Source organism: Eleutherodactylus coqui, chromosome 10 (genome assembly GCF_035609145.1).
Source record: "Eleutherodactylus coqui strain aEleCoq1 chromosome 10, aEleCoq1.hap1, whole genome shotgun sequence".
In the NCBI taxonomy this organism is placed as follows: Eukaryota; Metazoa; Chordata; class Amphibia; order Anura; family Eleutherodactylidae; genus Eleutherodactylus; species Eleutherodactylus coqui.
The window spans coordinates 24,302,626-24,308,625 of NC_089846.1; positions in this window are offsets into that span (position 1 = coordinate 24,302,626).

Genomic DNA, 6,000 nt, shown 5'->3' on the forward strand with positions numbered 1-6,000 from the left:
CATGATAGAACTGTAGGGGTATCAGAGGCAATCGTACACATAACTGTCAATCGAATGTCCTCCGACATTTTATAGGTGTTTGTATGGAAGAAATCTTTCCGAGAAATGGCGCCCCTCATGGCTGCGTTTGGTATTACCACATAGCCCTATTCAAATGATTGGGTATAAGCTGAAATATCAAACGGAATGTTTGACAAAAGAGGTGCTGATTCTGGAAAACGAGGACTACTTCCTTGGAGCCTCCCCTGTGGGCTTACATGGGATAACGATCGTTCGAATAGTCGCTAGCAGTGGTCGCTACAGAGTTGTTATTGTATAAACAACTGTTGTTTGTGTGGTTTTACGCAGAACAGTCGTTCATTTTTGCGGTCGCTGAAGCGCGTTCCTTCCTGTAAACTTATTGGCTTGTCGATGAAACCAGGCGATAATTAATCAACCAACGACTATTTTTGGTGAGCTGTAATGAAGTGACTGGTGAACGAATTCTCGCTCATCACCCAGTTGGTGGCCGTGTTCACACAGAACTGTCACGTACGTTTGCTCTAATGAGTGACTATTCGCGTGAGAAGTGCTCACTGTAAAGCCAAGCTAAGGCCGGCTTCACATGGAGATGTTTGCGTGTGACCCCCATACTGCAGCATCTACTCATCCCTACACAGGGCCATATTGGGGAGACCTGGCGGTAATCCATGGGCATCCAGCCCAACACTCAGGAGCGCCTGAGAAGCCGCTAAAATTATAATTTTTCGTAAATTGCATTATTAGTAATTCCTAAATACACCGTTGTTAGCTGGCGAGATGAAAACGGAGAAGCTGAAGAGAATGTAAATTCCCCACCGTTGCTACTAGACATCTATTTATGACCGTATATAGCCTGCAGGAAAGCCACGGAACGTTAAATTGGGCTATAATAATCACAGTTGGGTAATGAATGTTCTGCAGTTCTCTATCGGCCGTGGTAACACCAAACTGGAGATAGTTGACTGTTGCCCTTTAACACCCCGCTGCTGCAGCATGCAGAATAGTCATCGGGCATGTGTATCCATGTGAGTGATGGATCTGCCCTAGCCATCAGCTTTATACATGTCTGCTGTTTTGGCTGCTCTTCATTGCTTTACACATCACTCCATTTGACCTCTTGCCAACTTCCAACGCGTTTCACGCCCTGCTTTCAGTTTACATTACATCTCTCATACTAATTAGGGAGTGATGATGTAGAATGTCGTTACATCCAAGGTTTAATAGATTCTGATGCCGCACGTTCTTCAACTGCTCAAATTCAAGTTGACTGTCAACAATTTGAAAAAAAAATGTTCTGTTTGATGGATCAACAGAAGGCGCTGACCACAGCGCAGTGGCTTGGATTGGTATTGCAGGTGCAGCTCATATTGAATTCAACGGGAGCTGCGCTATGATTGGCAATTTTTTACTTCCTCCGCTGATCACAGTGGCAGTGGCATCAGGAATCGGCAGATTGGTGGGGATCTGAGTGGCGGGTGTCCCTACTGATTAAAAGTAAAAGTTATCAAAGTCCTGAAATGCCCTTTTAGAGGGTTTGTCTTACCACAACCTTTATCTGTAATCCAGCCGCTGGTCCTCCCAAAGTGTGAGGCTGAGGTAGATGCACGCCATTCACTTCAATAGCGCCACCGGAGATGGCTGATTACCATTGAAGTGAATGGATTGGTGCAAGCATGCGCAGCCTTTGCCGCCCCAAACTTCGGGATGAGCTGTGACTGCATTACAGATAAAGACTGTTCTGAGACAACCCCTCTAAGGCTATCTTCACCTTTGCAACCATTTTTTTAAATTGCTCCCATGCATCCAACTTAAGAATGTTTTACCGTTTTCTGTATGCAGCTTCTATGCAGACCTACAAACTGTGTAATCTGTTCCTGCAGTCCTTTTGCCATTCATCTGCCCTGTAATTCATGCTGGCCCTCTAAAGGTACAGAAGCAAGAAGTAGGGAGATGTTACTGCAGGATCAGACTACCCTGGGTTTCTTTGTAGTCTGTAACCATGGAAACACATAGGCCTGCATAGGAACTGCAGATACTAAATGGTAGATTTTTGAGGAACGTTATGTGCAAAGTTGCTTTACTATTATTTTTTTCCCCTGTAGATGAAGTGGGGCAATACTAAATAGCCTTTTAAAGGGGAAGTGCAGTCAAAATGATCTTCTGATAAGTCATAGATACATGTGAGACCACTTTGATGAAGTCTTTGATCTGGAACCACCATAGATTCATAGAAAACGACTCTCCAGAGCAGTAAGGACACTTTGGCACTAAGGATTTGTGTTAAAGGGGTTTTCTGGGACTCTTTATCCTTAGGGCCAATGGCACTGACTATCGCCAACCGCACCAATCAGCTCATCAAAGGAGCCGCAGTACCTGGGTAAGAACTGTGGCCTCCTGATTGGCCTCTAACGCCATGTCCATCATTCACACGGCCCTTTGCAGCTCAGTCTTATTCACGTGAATGAGATTGATCTGCAATACCGGGCACGGCCACTACAGCCTGTACAGTGAAGAGACTGCAGTTCTCGCCTGAGTTCCGAAAACCCCTTTAAGTCCAGCAATCTTCTAAGCAAAGGCCCATTCAGATCAGTGTTCTTAAGATATTACGGTAGATTTCCATTAGACGAAGCCTCTGAGCACCGCCAAAGGGATTGCATATCTCTCTATAGCGGTGGTGGTCCGAGATCACAGACCACCTCAAAATCTCATATGTATCTGCGACCGATCCGATCATGTAGACTGGATTACTACAGCAAATCTCCATGTATTAGCATTGTCTGTTAGTACAACATAAAGTCATCAGGCTGCCATCGAGGAGGGTGGTGCCAGGCTCGGCAGATACACAGTTAAACATTAACTCATTCATACTGGTGTGAGCCGGGCAGCGGTTTGAGAACCTGACGGCACTTCCTGCCCACCCATTTCCTACCGTTCTCTGCCCAGTCTACGCCAGACCATTTTCGGCTCCAGGCATTCAATGATCTCTGAACCTTATTGTTATCGGGTATAATATTCCGCAGAGGATCACCCAATATATCTGTGTTATCACGGGGCGATATATTTATAACACTTGTATCAGCACTTACATGTGAAGTACTATATAACCGCACCTAAAGCCATATACAGCTACCCAGACTCTTCTACGTTCTGTCAACTTAGTATATATAATGCCATCTAGTTCTATTGTTCCGAGCCTCTGATCGGACGTTACCATCCACATATACTGCCGCCCCCATAACCACGTGGATCTTTGAATATTGTGCTTGTTCTAACTGACTATGCAACTGTCTATTGACATTCAGTAAATCAGAATATGTGCCTTAATTGTTGGTTCAACGACCAAATGTCTTTTATTGGTTAGATACTAATAAATGTATGATTTGACAATTCTACGCCTCGTGTCGTGTTCTTCTCACTGGTCAGAAATGGCATTGTCTTACAGTCTTACCCTTTTTTTTCTTCAAGCACTCTGTTTTGCGCTGTCTCGCACTCTTTTCCTTGTCCTTTTTTGCGCTCTTGTGCTTTTTTTTTTCTTCAAGCACTCTGTTTTGCGCTGTCTCGCACTCTTTTTCTTGTGCCCTTTTTCTTGCTGTCTCACGCACTTTATGGATCTTCAGTAACCCAGGAGGTTTCTGAACATTCAGATATTTGTAGGCAGAGAAAGAGGACTACAGGCTGCTGGTCGGGGAGTTGGAGGAGTCACTTTCTGTATTTTTTTCTAAAGCCCCATTTACACTGATAGATGATCTTCAGACCCTTTCACTTACTTTATATTTTATGTTGGGGCCTTGTGCACATGAGGAAAGATTTTAAGTCTTGCCCCCATCATTCTGCACTCAATACCCCATAGTGACAACAGAATATTAGACATCTTTGTCCTTTTTTTAAATGAAAAACTAACATTTCACATTGACACAAGTAGTCAGACCCCTTGGTGTGACACTTGAAATTTTAGCTCTGGGGGCTTCCCGTTTTGTCTTCATCATCTTTGAGATGTTTCCACACCTTGATTGGAGTCACTAGTGGTAAATTCACTTGATTGGACATAATTTCAAAATCCAAACCCTGTATATATAAGGTATGACCGCTCACAATGCATATCAGAGCCAAAACTAAGCCACGAGGAACTGAAAGTTCATAAGAGTCCAGCGGCCTCCGTAATTCTTATGTGGAAGAAGTTTGAACAGCCAGAACTCTTCCTAGAGCTGCCGACCCACCAAACTAAGTAATCGGGGGAGAAGGGCCTTGGTAAGAGAGCTGACCAAGAACACAAAGGCAGAGCTTTAAAGATCCTGTGTGCAAATGGGAGAAACTTCCAGAAATCAACCGTCACTGCAGCCTCCACCAATCTGGGCTTTATGGCAGAGCGGCCAGAAGGAAGCCTCCTCAGTAAAAGACAAGAAAGCCCCCTGGAGTTTGTTAAAAAGCAAAACCCTTCGGCCTCAACACTAAGCGTTATTGTAGTGACCGAGCGTAGACCTAACCGGGTGAGGGAGACAGCGGGGTTTAGAAGATGGCTGTCACGGGTGGCTCTGCTGCTCCGCTCCGTAGATCGGCTGCGGCCTGGCTCAGATACACGCCGATTGCAAATAAACTTAAATGAGAGTTCGTGACGCCAATACCCTTTAACCTAATCAGGTCGCTGAAGATAATTGAAGACAGTCCAGACATCAGAAGTTTTGGTAAACCCAGGGTACAAAGTTTACTTAACTCCTGAACACAGTCTATTAACAGTTTCTATGGTAACAAGCATAAACGTTGGTTATTCAGTAGACCTCAGAATTGGGTAGATTTCTCTCAGACACTCTTAAATGACGCTGAGGTAACGTGATTTGTGGAGGAATGGAGGGAACTTAAGCTGGCACTCCCCTGCTTCCTATCCTGCTGCTCTTCAGCGGTAGTGTTACTTACAGGTGACAATGGCCGCTTGACTGTTGCTCCCGGAACTTGTGAGGTCTTTCCTGCACTGGGCATGCTTCTTCCAGTGGGACGGAAATAGACTCTCCGGTTACCGACTGTCTCCTCCTCTGTCCACTATTCTTAGTCTAGCCTTAGACTAGACGCAAGATTTTCCTTTTTCTCACTCTCTCTCTCTTAAGGCCTCTTTCACATGGCCGTTGGCGGTTTTAAAATTCACCCGCCGTAAAAACGCGTGAATGGGCACACAAATCTAACATTTGTGCGCCTGTTCAGACGCCACAGGCCGCAGCGCATATACGCCGAGATGGCAATGCTGTTGCCACCCCTTCCCTCCCCCTCATCTGTTTACCTCCTCTCCGGCTATTTGCAATGGGAGTAGGTGGGATGGGGGTGGAGCTTAGATCCGCCCCCACCCATCCCATTGCGAACAGCCGGAGGGGAGGAGAGAAGAGGGAGGGAGTTTAGAAGTCACGCTGCTAAACTCCCTGCCACCTCCCTTCTCCGGCCGCTGTCATTGGCTCCCATAGGAGCTCATGCAGCGGTCGACATATCCTGTCCAGAAAGATAGTTCCAGGACTATCTTTTTGGCCTGGCGTGAAAGCACCTGGCGCTATATTGGCCCAGCCGAGCGCTTTCACACCGTGGGAATACGGCCATATGATCTGATGCCTTGGAATCCAATGCATCAGGTCGTAGCGTATACGCTCGTGTGAAAGAGCCCTTAGACTCAGACAAAGACTCTCTCACTACACCCTGCGCTGCTATTTATGAACTTCCCTCTAGCCCATGGGTCCCCAACTCCAGTTCTCAGGGACCACCAACAGGTCATGTTTTCAGGATTTCCTCAGTGTTGCACAGGTGATGTAATTATCATCAGTGCCTCAGACATTCCACAGGTGTTCTTACCATAGGATATCCTGAAAACATGACCTGTTGGTGGTCCCTGAGGACTGGAGTTGGGGACCCCTGCTCTAGCCAACCCCAGGGGATTTTAAGTGAACCCCTCTCTCCAAACCCAGGACTGCTTTTAGGGTTGACATACATGACACATCAGGGTAG